The sequence below is a fragment of the Oryctolagus cuniculus genome, chromosome 6 (assembly GCF_964237555.1).
Source record: "Oryctolagus cuniculus chromosome 6, mOryCun1.1, whole genome shotgun sequence".
NCBI lineage: Eukaryota > Metazoa > Chordata > Mammalia > Lagomorpha > Leporidae > Oryctolagus > Oryctolagus cuniculus.
In genome coordinates this window covers 19982970-19996667 of record NC_091437.1, presented here as the reverse complement: position 1 = coordinate 19996667, position 13698 = coordinate 19982970, and the positions used below count along the sequence as shown (strand labels likewise).

General features: G+C 40.7%; 1 long non-coding RNA gene across 2 annotated transcripts in view; it reads right to left on the bottom strand.

Annotated features, from left to right (window-relative positions):
• The window catches only part of CDC42SE2 (CDC42 small effector 2), a 100632-nt gene that overhangs the window by 69912 nt on the left and 17022 nt on the right, over nucleotides 1-13698 (bottom strand). The window lies entirely within an intron of this gene.

The following is a 13698-nucleotide window of genomic DNA, read 5'->3' as shown; positions in this document are numbered from 1 at the left end:
CTAGTCCTGGTTGCTCCTCTTTCAGTCCAGCTCTCTGAGTGGCCAGGGAAGGCAGTGGAGGATGGCCCAAGTGCTTGGGCCCCTGCACCCACGTGGGAGACCAGGAAGAAGCACCTGGCTCCTTGTTTCAAATCGACGTAGCTCCGGCCGTAGCGGCCATTTGGGGGGTGAACCAATGGAAGGAAGACCTTTCTCTTTGTCTCTCTCTCTCACTTTCTAACTCTGTCAAACAAATAAAATAAAAATAAATAAATAAATAAATCAGAGGACTTGAAATGAAAATCCAGTTTTCTGACCTTTCTGATCTTGAAATATCAGAAGATCTAGCCATACCGGGCCAACAGTCCCACAGATAACAATCTATCACAGTTGATTAGCAACTAACCCTCTACATTGGGCATGTGGCTCTGGGCTGTGGTCCTCCACTCTCCTTTACACAGCAACCTGGCTGTTGGCTACCCATCTAGATGCCACAGGCATCTGAGCTTGCAAACTTTGCTGAGTATTTACAACAGCTAGCTAGGAATACTTTACTACTGCCAAAGCCAAGCGTGTTTTTCTGCCTCAGAGATAGCACATATTATAAAAGGCTAACACAACGCACTCTGAAATCAAAGGTTTGTGTTCTAAATCTGCAAATGAGAAGTTATGCGTGTATTCAAGCCTGTTTCTAACCTCTTTAAAATACTCCGGGGCTGGCACTGTGGCGTAGTGCGTAAAGCTGCTGCCTACAGTGCCACCATCCCATATGTGCACCGGTTCAAGTCCCAGTTGCTCCACTTACAACCTGGGTTTCTGCTATGGCCTGGGAAAAGCAGAAGAAGGCCCAAGTACTTGGGTCCCTGCACTTGTGTGGGAGACCCAGAAGAAGCTCCTGGCTTCTGGCTTTGGATCGGTGCAGCTCCAGTGGCTGCAGGCATCTGGAGAGTGAACCAGAGGATGGAAGACTTTCTCTTTCTCTGCCTCTCAAATAAATAAATAAATATTTTTAAAAAATCCTTCATTTTCATTCAAATAAACACATAAGCTCATTAACACTGTAAACAACAGGCCTAAAACCTAACACGACCAAGATGAATCTGCCTTCTCCATCTCAGTAAACTGCCATGTGATCAATGTAGTCATTGCTCCAGTGACAAAAGTACAAATCCTTATCATAAACCCTCCCTCCTCCTCCAAAACGATCACCTAGCAATTGATTCTCCCTCTAAAACACATCACCTCCCCACACTAGTTTGTTTGATCATTGCCAATTGCAATATTGGCAATTAAAGTAACAAGGTATGTACATGGTCAAGAGTTCAGTCAATATATTCTTTAAAAGCATATACAGGGACCAGTGCCGTGGCTCAGTAGGCTAATCCTCCACCTGTGGCGCAGGCACTCCGGGTTCTAGTCCCGGTTGCTCTCCTTCCAGTCCAGCTTTCTGCTGTGGCCCGGGAAAGCAGTGGAGGATGGCCCAGGTCCTTGGGCCCTGCACCTGCATAGGAGACCAGGAGGAAGCACCTGGCTCCTGGCTTCGGATTGGTGCAGCGCACCAGCCGCAGCGGCCATTTGGGGGATGAACCAACGGAAGGAAGACCTTTCTCTGTCTCTCACTATCTAACTCTGCTGTCCAAAAAAAAAAGCATATACAGGGGCCAGCACTGTGGCGTAGCAAGCAAAGCCGATGCCTGCAGTGCTAGCATCCCTTATGGGTGCTGGTTTGAGTCCTGGCTTGGCTGTTTCACTTTCGAACCAGCTCTCTGCTATGGCCTGGGAAAGCAGCAGAAGATGGTCCCTGCACCAGCATGGGAGACCATGAGGAAGCTCCTGGCTCCTGATCAGTGCAGCTCCAACCATTACAACCAACTGGGGAGTGAACCAGTGGATGGAAGACCTCTCTGCCTCTCCTTCTCTCTCTGTGTAACTCCGACCTTCAAATAAATAAATCTTAAACACACACACACACACACACACACACACACCATTTGGATGTAACTCCTAGGATTCCAACCATAGCAGCTTGGTAATGGCACAGTGGGTTAAGCCACTGGCTACATCCCATACAAGAACCAGTGTAAGTTCTGGTTGTTCCACTTCAGATCTAGCTCCCTGCTTGAAGTGAACTGTGTATGGAAGCTCTACCCTCCCCCTATCCCCCTTAACTTTGTCATTTAAATAAATAAATGAATCTTTATTTAAAAAAGATTACAGCCATAAAACCAGCAATTACCCACTCAGAATCAGTTATTTTGTCAGAATTGCCTAAAAGTTCAACTATTCAAATAATGTTAGCTTGAAATGTAAAGGTTCCATATCAAAATACTGGAGATGCCATACATAACATTGCAAAGTACTGATATTACATTTTATGAACTTCTCCATTTCTTCAACTGCAGGCTGACAGTGAACTAAGAGGCCACACTTCATTTGATGATTAAATTTAAAAAGGGGGGGGGGTGTTAGAAGTCAGCTTGCAGGATACAAGATCAACACTCAAAACCCAATTCTATTTCTATAGAACTGTTCAAATTCTGGAAAAATTTTGACTTACAATGCATCAAATATGAAGCAATTAGGAATAAATAAATGATATACAAAGAACATAAATAAATGGAAAGCAACACTTTAAATATGCAGTTACTTTTATAACAAAGTTATTCAATCTATATTAATAACTAGTAGCAAGACTAATAAGGACTCTCTCACTGTATTGTTTGAAATTTGTGACCAAAACCTTTCTTTTCAGGAAATAACTCTTCAAAAGTGTAATAACTAAATGCTAAGGATCAGAAATATAACTACTGATTACAAGAAAGCATATGCCAAAAACAGCACTCTATTTATATAGTATAATTTGGCTGGGCAAAAAGACAATGTGGAAGATTTCAACATTTAGTTGGTCATGTTTCATACAGTACCTTTGTCTTTCATTACATTTGATTAGAATTAGATTTAAAAGTTAAGTCACTTCACTGTCAACCAAAAATACATCTTAACAATCATTCATTGAGAACTTATCTGGGTATTAACACTAAAATGTACTTCAAATTCTGTTCAGAATTCATGGAAAAGTCATGAAATCAGATCCAGTTTAATTTGGGGCATTTGTTTGTGTTTTCTGTACCATATGAAGGCACGACTATCCTCATCTGCCTGCTACTTATACTGACAAGACAGAGTAAATGCATTATTTCCTGAGCTGAATTTAAGCATTAAATTTTATTTTAGACAAATCAAAAGCATGTATCCCCATCTCAATATAGATTTCTAGTAAATCTCAGTTTCATTACAATGCTGGGAAGAAAATGGATCCATCTTTCAGGAAATAAGTTAACAGTGCCTTGTGTACTTGTAGGACAGTCACAAAGAGAAATTTGCCACTTCTTCATCATCCCAAATGACAGAACTAGAATGAATGAGTGGATGCTATATGTTCCACATATTAGAATATCTTCTTGTGTCACTACTGCCAGAAACTAGAATGTCCTGATCTGCCATCAGAGAGCAGGATGTTAGGATAAGTGATTCAGAATTCTCCCAGAGTTTATTTAGACCAGTTTTACAATTTCTTCCAATTCTAAGATCCTCTCATGAATTTAAAAACAAAATGTATTTTTAAGTGCCTGACCCATCACAATTCAAAAGTCTCAAATTTAAGCTGATTAAACCAGAAAAAGCTAACATCCTAAATCTTACAGTAACATTTTTGTTTCCCCAGTGGATAGTAAATTATCAGGCCACTGATGCTGAGTGAAAAGCATGTTCTTAAACACATGTCCAATTTCCATGCTCATTTAATATCAAACACTAAGTTTCATTTTTCTAAACAAAGAAATATAAATCTGTTAGGGAGAAATACAGATCTGTCAGAAATCTAGTCCAAATTTTTCATTTCACAGACTCAAAAAAGGTAGAGAAATTTGTCCCCAAATCACATAACTCATTAGTATAATATCCAATAACACTGAAATAAATCATTGCCATTTATTCTCTGTAAGCACACACTGTAAAGAAATGCATATAACCATTCACTTAAGCAATTCAACTGAAAAGTTATCTGGGAAATAACATAGCTGTGATGACAGTGTTCACACAGTTAGGTTTGCTTCTTGGTACTATTTGCTGGTACTGATAATATTCCTAGATTCTACGAGAGTAAGATATAAAAGGTTACAAAAATGGATATGGCAAATAAGGCAAAAATTTTAAGCCTAGAAAGAACCTATTTCTAATGGCTGGATTTTCAGAATCTGGTGGGGTTGAGATTCATATGTCTCAGTAAGAAGCAGAAGGATGAGGTAATAAGGACAGGCTACTGATGGGAATGCAAAGCACAACCCCTTTGGAACCAGTTCAGCAATTTTCTTATCAGATAGTCTCACAGTTATCATGCTCCATAGCAAACCCACTCCCCCATTAAACGAAAACACATGTTGACACCAAAAAATACAGGCCACAGGAAGCAGGACGTGACAGCAGCAATTAATAAAAGAGTCAATCTGTTTGAATTCTGGCCCTGCCACTTACGAGATGCGTCAAACAGGCAAGTTACTCACCCACTCCATGCCTCACTTTCCTAGACTCTAAAATGGAAATAATTCATATGGTTATTGTAAGGTTTAAACTGGATTAATATACATAATATGCTTACATGTTCTGACACAAAGTAAGTCTTCAGAAGTGAAGTTGTAAGGAGACACTTTAATGCCACTTACATTAGAGCTGTAAATCTACATGAGCGTGGGGAGTTTATCCCCCAAAATTTCCCTTTCATAAGATTAGGAATCTGGCATCCAGTCCTGGGTGTCGTATTTTAAGAGACATTAAGGGGCCTGGCGCTGTGGCACAGCGGGTTAATGCCCTGGCTTGAATCACCAGCATCCCATATGGATGCTGGTTCTAGTCCTAGCTGCTCCTCTTCCAATCCAGCTCTATGCTATGGCCTGGAAAAGCAGTGGAAGATGGCCCAAGTCCTTGGGCTCCTGCACCTGCATGGGAGACCTGGAAGACGCTCCTGGCTCCTGGCTTCGGATGGGCCCATCTCCGGCTGTTGCAGCCATCTGGGGAGTGAATCAGCGGATGGAAGACCTCTCTCTCTGTCTCTACCTCTCTCTGTAACTCTGCCTTTCAAATAACTAAAATAAATCTTAAAAAAAAAAAAAAAAGAGAGAGAGAGAGAGACAGACAGACATTAAGGGCCATCACTGTGGCATAGCAGGTTAAGATGCCGCATGTAGTGCCGGCATCCCATATGTGCGCCGGTTTAAGTCCCAGCTGCTCCACTTCCTATCCAGCTCTTTGCTATGGCCTGGAAAAGCAGTAGAAGATGGCCCAAGTCCCTGGGGTCCTACACCCACATGGGAGACTCAGAAGAAGCTCCTGGCTCCTAGCTTTGGACTGGTGCAGCTCCAGCCATTGCGGGCAACTGGGGAGTGAACCAGCAGATGAAAGACCTCTTTCTCTGCCTCTCCTTTTCTCTCTGTGTAACTGAATTTCAAATAAGTAATAAAAATAAAATCTTACAAAGACATTAATACATTAGACTGTGTCCAGAACAGAAAACAGGTGAGAGTCTGAAAATTACATCATATGAGCAAAATGTTAAGGAAACTACAGAAATTAAGCCTAGCAAAAAGCAACAGGAAGATAAAACAGCCTTCAAATACCTGTAGGCCTGAACACAGCATGTGAAAGAGCAAGATGATCTAACACAAATTGCCATAGGAGGTGAAACCAACAACACTACACAGAAGGTCCATGAAAGTAATTTTCGGTTTAAAAAAAAAAGGAAGAGCCAAACTTAGGGCTGGCTCAGCCCCAGCTGTTGCGGCCATTTGGGAAGCGAACCAGTGGATCAAGGAACTTTTTCTTCTCTTTTTCTCTCTTTCAAAAAAAAATAAGTGAATCTTAAAGAAAAAGGAAGAGCCATCTAAAAGTCTAAATGCTCAAAAAAAGATACTGGAATGCCTAGAAAGGGGTGACTTAATGATCACCAGAAGCTTTTAATTATCAGAGAAACTAAAAGGATTCCAACATTTGGAAGAACATTACACTAAACAACATCTATAGTTACTCTTCGCAATAGCTACAATCATGTCCCAGAGTCTGTGTGGCTGAATTAAAAACCACAAGAAAAATAACAATGAGGGAGCAGATGCTGTTACTCAGTCCAGCTGCCTGGGATGTGTGCATCCCATACTGGAGTGTTTCACGCAAGTTTCTGCTCCTCTGCTTCTGACTGCACTTTCTGCTCATGTCCCTGAGAAGCACTTGACCCAGTGGAAACTCAGATGGGGGTTCCTGGCTCCTGCAGCCATTTGGGGAATAAACGAATGAATCAATCTCAATCAGTCTCTGCCTTTCAAGTACATAGGAATTTTAAAAATTCTTTTAAAACAGGCACAAGATTTACCTGTTTGTTTTGCAAACAACACAGAAAAATTATGGGTAAAAATGAGTACATTAGATTTTTCTATAATAAGCATCTCAAAGAAAAATAGTAAACATTTTCAGATTAGAAGTTTCATTTTCATTTGACCCTGTGTGAAAAAGAAAGATATCTAGGCTCTAAATTGTCATTCTATTCAGATATAAAATTTATTAGAGGATAAAACTACATAAAGAAGAATTACTTAGGATGTATTAACTTTTAAAAAGATACTCTAGAGTGGGAATAAGAGAGGGAGGAGATGTACAGTTTAGTGCGTGTTCCCTCGGAATTACCCCTAAGGGTAAAACTAAAACTTGCATGGGACTCCAAATCCCAATAAGCTGGCAGGTACCAAGGCCATCTTACTAGTTAAACTGATCAGTTTAAGGCCCACGGCTCACTTGGCTAATCCTCCACCTGCAGCACCAGTGTCCCATATGGGCGCGGGATTCTAGTCCCGGTTGGAGTGCTGGATTCTGTCCCGGTTGCTCCTCTTCCAGTCCAGCTCTCTGCTGTGGCCTGCGAAGGCAGTGGAGGATGGCCCAAGTCCTTGGGTCCCTGCACCTGCATGGGAGACCAGGAGGAGGCACCTGGCTCCTGGCTTTGGATTGGCGTAGCTCTGGCCGTTGCAGCCATTTGGGGAGTGACCCAGCGTAAGGAAGACCTTTCTGTCTCTCTCACTGTCTGTAACTCTACCTGTCAAATAAATAAATGAAAATCTTTAAAAAAAAATGTATAACTGATCATAAAGAGAGGATAAGTGTCAAAGGGATCACATAAACAAGACAAAATGTCTGCTAATAATAACAGAATTAAAAAGGAGAGAATGATCCAACATGGGAAGCAGGCCACATGGCAGACTCACAGAATGACAAATGCCCCAAACAGCACTCTGGCCTCAGAATCAGCCCTTAAGGCATTCAAATCTGGCTAAAAAGACCATGAGAGCATTCAGGCTTGGAAAGCCAAGACACTGTGGCAAAAAAATGACCTAAATTAAAGATCTCTGTGAGTGAGATCCTGGTGGAAAGAAGGCGCCATCAAAGGAGGAGGTACCTTTCTCCGAAGGGAGGAGAGAACTTCCACATTGATTATGGCCCTGTCTAAATACTGACAGAGTTTGTGGTCACAAAAGGCTTTGATAGCCTTGGCAACTCATGACAAGAGCCTCGGGTGATCACTGACATCATAAATAAGAGTGTCAACTGTTAAATCAACAATAGGAGTCACTGTGCACTTACTCTACATGTAGGAACTCTGTTATTAATGAGCTGTACTATGAGAACTAATGGTAAAACTAGTCTTCAAACAGTACTTCATACTTTGTTTCTGTGTGGGTGCAAACTGTTGAAATCTTTACTTAGTATAGAGTTGATCTTCTGTATATAAAGATAATTAAAAATGAATCTTAATGAAGAATGGGATGGGAGAGGGAGTAGGAGGTGGGATAGGAGTATGGGTAGGAGGGAGGTTATGGGGAAAAGAACAGCTATAATCCAAAAGCTGTACCTGTGAAATTTACATTTATTAAATAAAAGCTTTATAAAAAAAAAAAAAGATACTCTAGAGTGGCCGGCATTGTGGCATAGCACATAAGGCTATCACCTGTGATGCCAGCTCCCATATGGGCACCAGTCAAGTTCTGGCTGCTCCATTTTTTATCCAGTTCCCTGCTAATGCATGGGAAAGCAGCAGAAAGCAGCACAGGTATTTGGGTTCCTGCCACGCACATGGGAGACCTAGATGAAGCTCCTGAATTTTGGCTTTGGTCTGGCCAATGGAGGAAAGGTGTTCCTCTGACTTTAAAATAAATAAATAAACCTTTAAAAAAAAAATCTAGTATATTAAATGTCTGCCTTTTTATTTACGCGCTTAGAAACACAAGGAATTTTTAAAGTTTTCCTGTAATATGATTATGATGGCTATGGGTACAAGAAGAAAAACTACAGAGAAGAATGGACTTAAACAAAGGCTTCATTCTCTGTGCTGTCATATTTGATTATATCAGATGCCAAACTGATCTGAAAAGTGCCATTTGTACACAAGAACAAAGATGCAAAAAAATTAAAAAGCATCAGAATTTATCAAGTCATCCTTATCCTATGACTTTCTTTTAAAAACTGATTAAAATGTCTAAATTAATAACACTGTCATCTTTAACTTACTACTACATGTATCTACAATCTGCTTACTTTTATTTTACAGCACATAAACAAAAAAATTCTACTTTCATTTAAATGTTAGTTTTAAATAGTATGCTCCACTGTCAAGTTTGAGTTCATTAAGGGAGGCAGAGCAGTCTTAACCATCCAGAGGAAAGTGCTTTTTAAAAAATCTCTTATAAAGGCCGGCGCCGCGGCTTGCTAGACTAATCCTCCGCCAAGCGGCGCCGGCACACCGGGTTCTAGTCCCAGTCAGGGCGCCGGATTCTGTCCCGGTTGCTCCTCTTCCAGGCCAGCTCTCTGCTGTGGCCAGGGAGTGCAGTGGAGGATGGCCCAGGTGCTTGGGCCCTGCACCCCATGGGAGACCAGGAAAAGCACCTGGCTCCTGGCTCCTGCCATCGGATCAGTGCGGTGCGCTGGCCGCAGCGCACCGGCCGCGGCGGCCATTGGAGGGTGAACCAACGGCAAAGGAAGACCTTTCTCTCTGTCTCTCTCTCTCACTGTCCACTCTGCCTGTCAAAAAAAAAAAAAAAAAAAAAAAAAAAAAAAAACAAAAAAAAAACAAAACTCTTATAAAAAAATTAAATTTATAAATCATTATCTTCCCATACAACTTCTTAAAAACCTATTTACCTATGTGGAAAGCTACAGCAGAGAAGTAATCCAATCAAAATGGGAAGCGTCTTACATCTGGGATATAGCCTCTTCTCTCTTGTGTGTTGAAATCTTTTTTTTTTTAACTTTTATTTAATGAATATAAATTTCCAAAGTACAGCTTATGGATTACAATGGCTTCCCCCCCATATCGTCTCTCCCACCCGCATCCCTCCCCTTTCCCACTCCCTCTCCCCTTCCATTCACATGAGGATTCATTTTCGATTCTCTTAATATACAGAAGATCAGTTTAGCATACATTAAGTAAAGATTTCAACAGTTTGCTCCCACACAAACATAAAGTGAAAAATAGATGATTTTTTAAATGATGATGAAATCAGATCAGACCTATTGTCATGTTTAATCCCAGTGAGAGTCAAGTTGGGAATTGATAATTTCTTCTTTTTTTTTTTTTTACAGAAGATCAGTTTAGTATACATTAAGTAAAGATTTCAACAGTTTGCACCCCCATAGAAACACAAAGCGAAATATACTGTTTGAGTACTCATTATAGCATTAAGTTTCAAGTACAGCACATTAAGGACAGAGATCCTACATGAGGAGTAAGTGCACAGTGACTCCTGTTGTTGACTTTACAAATTGACACTCCTGTTTATGGCATCAGTAATCTCCCTATGCACCAGTCATGAGTTTCCAAGGCTATGGAAGCCTTTTGAGTTCGCCGACTCTTATCTTGTTTAGACAAGGTCATAGTCAAAGTGGAGGTTCTCTCCTCCCTTCAGAGAAAGGTTCCTCCTTCTTTGAAGACCTGTTCTTTCCACTGGGATCTCACTCACAGAGATCTTTCATTTAGGGTTTTTTTTGTTTTTTTTTTTTTGTTTTGTTTTGTTTTGTTTTGTTTTGTTTTCCCAGAGTGTCTTGGCTTTCCATGCCTGAAATACTCTCATGGGCTTTTCAGCCAGATCGGAATGCCTTTAGGGCTGATTCTGAGGCCAGAGTGCTGTTTAGGACATCCACCATTCTATGAGTCTGCTGAGTATCTCGCTTCCCATGTTGGATCACTCTCCCCTTTATTTATTCTATCGGTTAGTATTAGCAGGTACTAGACTTGTTTATGTGCTCCCTTTGACTCTTAGTCCTTTCATTATGATCAATTGTGAAGTGAAATTGATCACTTGGACTGGTGAGATGGCATTGGTACATGCCACCTTGATGTGTGTTGAAATCTTAATCCCTGGTATCTCTGTATATGTATAATTAAAAATAGGGTTGTTGGAGACACACCCAACTCACAATGGTTAAATCCGTGATGTTTCGACTTACAATGGTGTCAAAGTTCATCACATTCAGTAAAAGCATACTTCAAAATTTGAATTTTGGTCTCCTCCCAAGAAGTGATATGTAGTACCATACTCTTGCAATGCAGAGCAGCAGCCATGAACTACAGGAGACAGCCACTTGATCAAAAGGGGAAACAGATGATACTCTATAGCATACTGCGTTACTGCTGCTTTTTCTATACAGGTATTCAGCAAATGTTATGAGATATTCAATAATTTTATTATAACATAGACTTTGGGTTAAATGACTTTGTCCAACCATAGCCTCATGTAAATAGTCTGAGTACATTTAAGATAAAGTAAACTAAACTATGGTATTGGTAGATTAGATGTATTCAATACATTTTCAACTTACAATGAGATGAATGAGATGTAATCCTATGTCAACCATGTGTACACATTTAATTTGTCCCAGCATCATTACAAGCTCTCAATTTCATCATTCTCTTACAGAGGAAATCAATCTGCATTTTCAGTCAGGCTTTGACACATTAGTGCCTAAAATACCAGAAACTTTTGATAGCTTGTAAAAACCAGAGGTTTCTCATAGTTCTGGGAGTCTGGGAGTCCAAAACCAAGGCACTGGTATAATCTGACTGGTGAGAGCACTGTGCAATTGGGTCTTTATCCTCACATGATGGGAGGGTACAGGTAACTCTCTTTATAAGGGCACCTAACCCCAAATTACCCCCTCCCATCACCAACACCTTGGGGCTTAAGGTTTCAACAGATGAACTTAGTAAGGACACCAACATTCAGGGCAGAGCATTACTCAACTCAAGAGTACTAAAATCTGACATATTTCCAAGTTACGCTATCAAAATATCTCTGTTCAACCACCTAACATTGTAATTAACATGTATAGATTAAGAAGATCTGCATTTGGAATAGACTTAGTAATCAACTGTTATTCCAAGAGAATACAATAAAATGGTTTCTAGATTATTTTAACATCCTGTGCCAGAGTAGAGACAGTATTCTAAGTTATTTTTAAAAAATCACCATGCCAGGTGGGGAGTAGGGGGGCAGCATTGTGGCAAAGCAGGTTAAGACATCGCCTGCAAAGCAAGCATCCCATATGGGCTTTGGTTGCAGCCCTGGCTGCTCCACTTGAAATTCATCTCCCTGCTAATGCACCTGGGAAAACAGCAGAAGATGACCCAAGTGCTTCGACCCCTGCCACCCACACAGGAGACCCAGATGCAGTTTTAGGCTCCTGGCTTGGACATGGCCAAGTTCCAGCCACTGCAGTCATTTGGGGAGTAAACCAGTGGACAAAAGCTCTCTCTCTCTGTCTCATTCTCTCTCCCTGTAACTGACTCTCAAGTAAATAATGAAGTTTATTAAAAATAAAGAAGCACTATGGGAATAGTATTCCCATAGCTAAGGCGCCAGTGTTCCACACAGGAAAACCTGGGCTTGATATTCAACAGTGGCTCCAGACTCCAACTTCCTGCTAATGTAGACGTTGGCAGTAATCGTTCAACCAGCCCAGCCCTGGACATTACAGGCATTTGGGGAACGAACCAATGGATGGAAGCTCACTCTGTTTCTGATCCCGCCTCTCAAAAACATTTGTTTAACAGTCACCACGTATATGAATTCATGCATCATAAGTACTTTTGTCATATAAACATTTTATAGTTAATTTAGACAATAACAGTTAATCAAAAATGGAAACAATGTACTACTTTCCAAGTACAGAACACCAGAAACCTACAACCACAGAACAGTTTTATTATTTCCTATCTTGCTTATAAACCAGGCACACTTAACACACATATTCTGCCTGGCTTCTTGTGAAGGCCTTTCCCATGCCCAAACTTTTATAGTGACTCATGTTTTCTTCTGGAATTCTTAAGGTTTTCTTTTTTATACTCAACTCTGGAAAATGGAGAATCTGTCTTGGTAAGAAGATACAGTTTTTTCTAACTTTGACAATCACTTGCAGGAGGTTCTTGTTACTACTGGTCTGTAGAGTACTACAATAACTATACTGGTGTCATTATAAAGGCCAGTTACACACTTCTTTAAAACAAAGCTTTCAGTTAAAACTTAAGAGTAAATGAAATCAATTATTTGAACACACACACACAATTACCAATTACAGCGAAAGATAACCTGCTCCCTTTACTCCATAGTCCAGTCCTCAACCTAGCATAAAATTTAATATTTTACAGGGGTCACATCAGCCTGGACAGTTTACTTTGCTTTTATTTATTCACTTGAGTGAAAGACAGACAAAGCTCCCACCTACTGATTCATCTCCCAAATGCCCACAATGGCCAGAACTGGTAACCTGACCCAGGTTTCCCACATGAACAACAGGAACCCAATCACTTGAGCCATCACTGCTACTGCACAGGGTCTGGTATTTGCAAGAAGATGGAGTCAGGAGCCAGAGCTGGTATGGATCCCAGGTATTTCTATATGAGATGCTGGTGTTAACTGTTGGGTTCAAGACCTGGCCCTTTAGAGTTGTAAGGAAATCAATTTTCAGGTTGCCAACTTCTTCCATACTCTTTTTGTGAAACTGGTATGTCTAAATATTATTCCTTGTCATTTTCTTCCAATCTTATCACAATGCCTCTTCTATTTTTGGAATCAAAGTCACACCTCTTACTCCTCTCAAACCTTAGTATGTATTACCTCCAAAAATCTCCAGTGCACCAAAGGGATCACTGATAGAGATAGGATAATCTCATAAAAGCAAAACAAAAACACAAAAAGAGATGAGAGGCCTTATGCTGCAAACTGAACAAAATTCTTTGCCTTATTAATTGAAAATCAAGCTCAGAAAAATTTAAAAATACAAGTCAAAGTCCCTGGATGAGGTACTGACATGCTCATTAGAACTGAAAAATAACTCAGATGATGGCTGCTAAGAAAACACTCCCCTCTGACTAGTTTGATCACGAGGACTAGCAACTGGAATTTATAGCAATATTGGCAATTAAAGTGAAAAAGTATGCACATGGTAAGATTTCAGTCAATATATTCTTTAAAAGCATATACAGGGGCTAGTGCTGTAGTGTAGCGGGTAAAGCTGCCACCTCCAGTGCCAGGATCCCATATGGGCACCAGTTTGAGTCCCGACTGCTCCACTTCCAGTCCAGCTCTCTGCTGTGGCCTGGGAAAGCAGAAGATGGCCCAAGTGCTTGGGCCC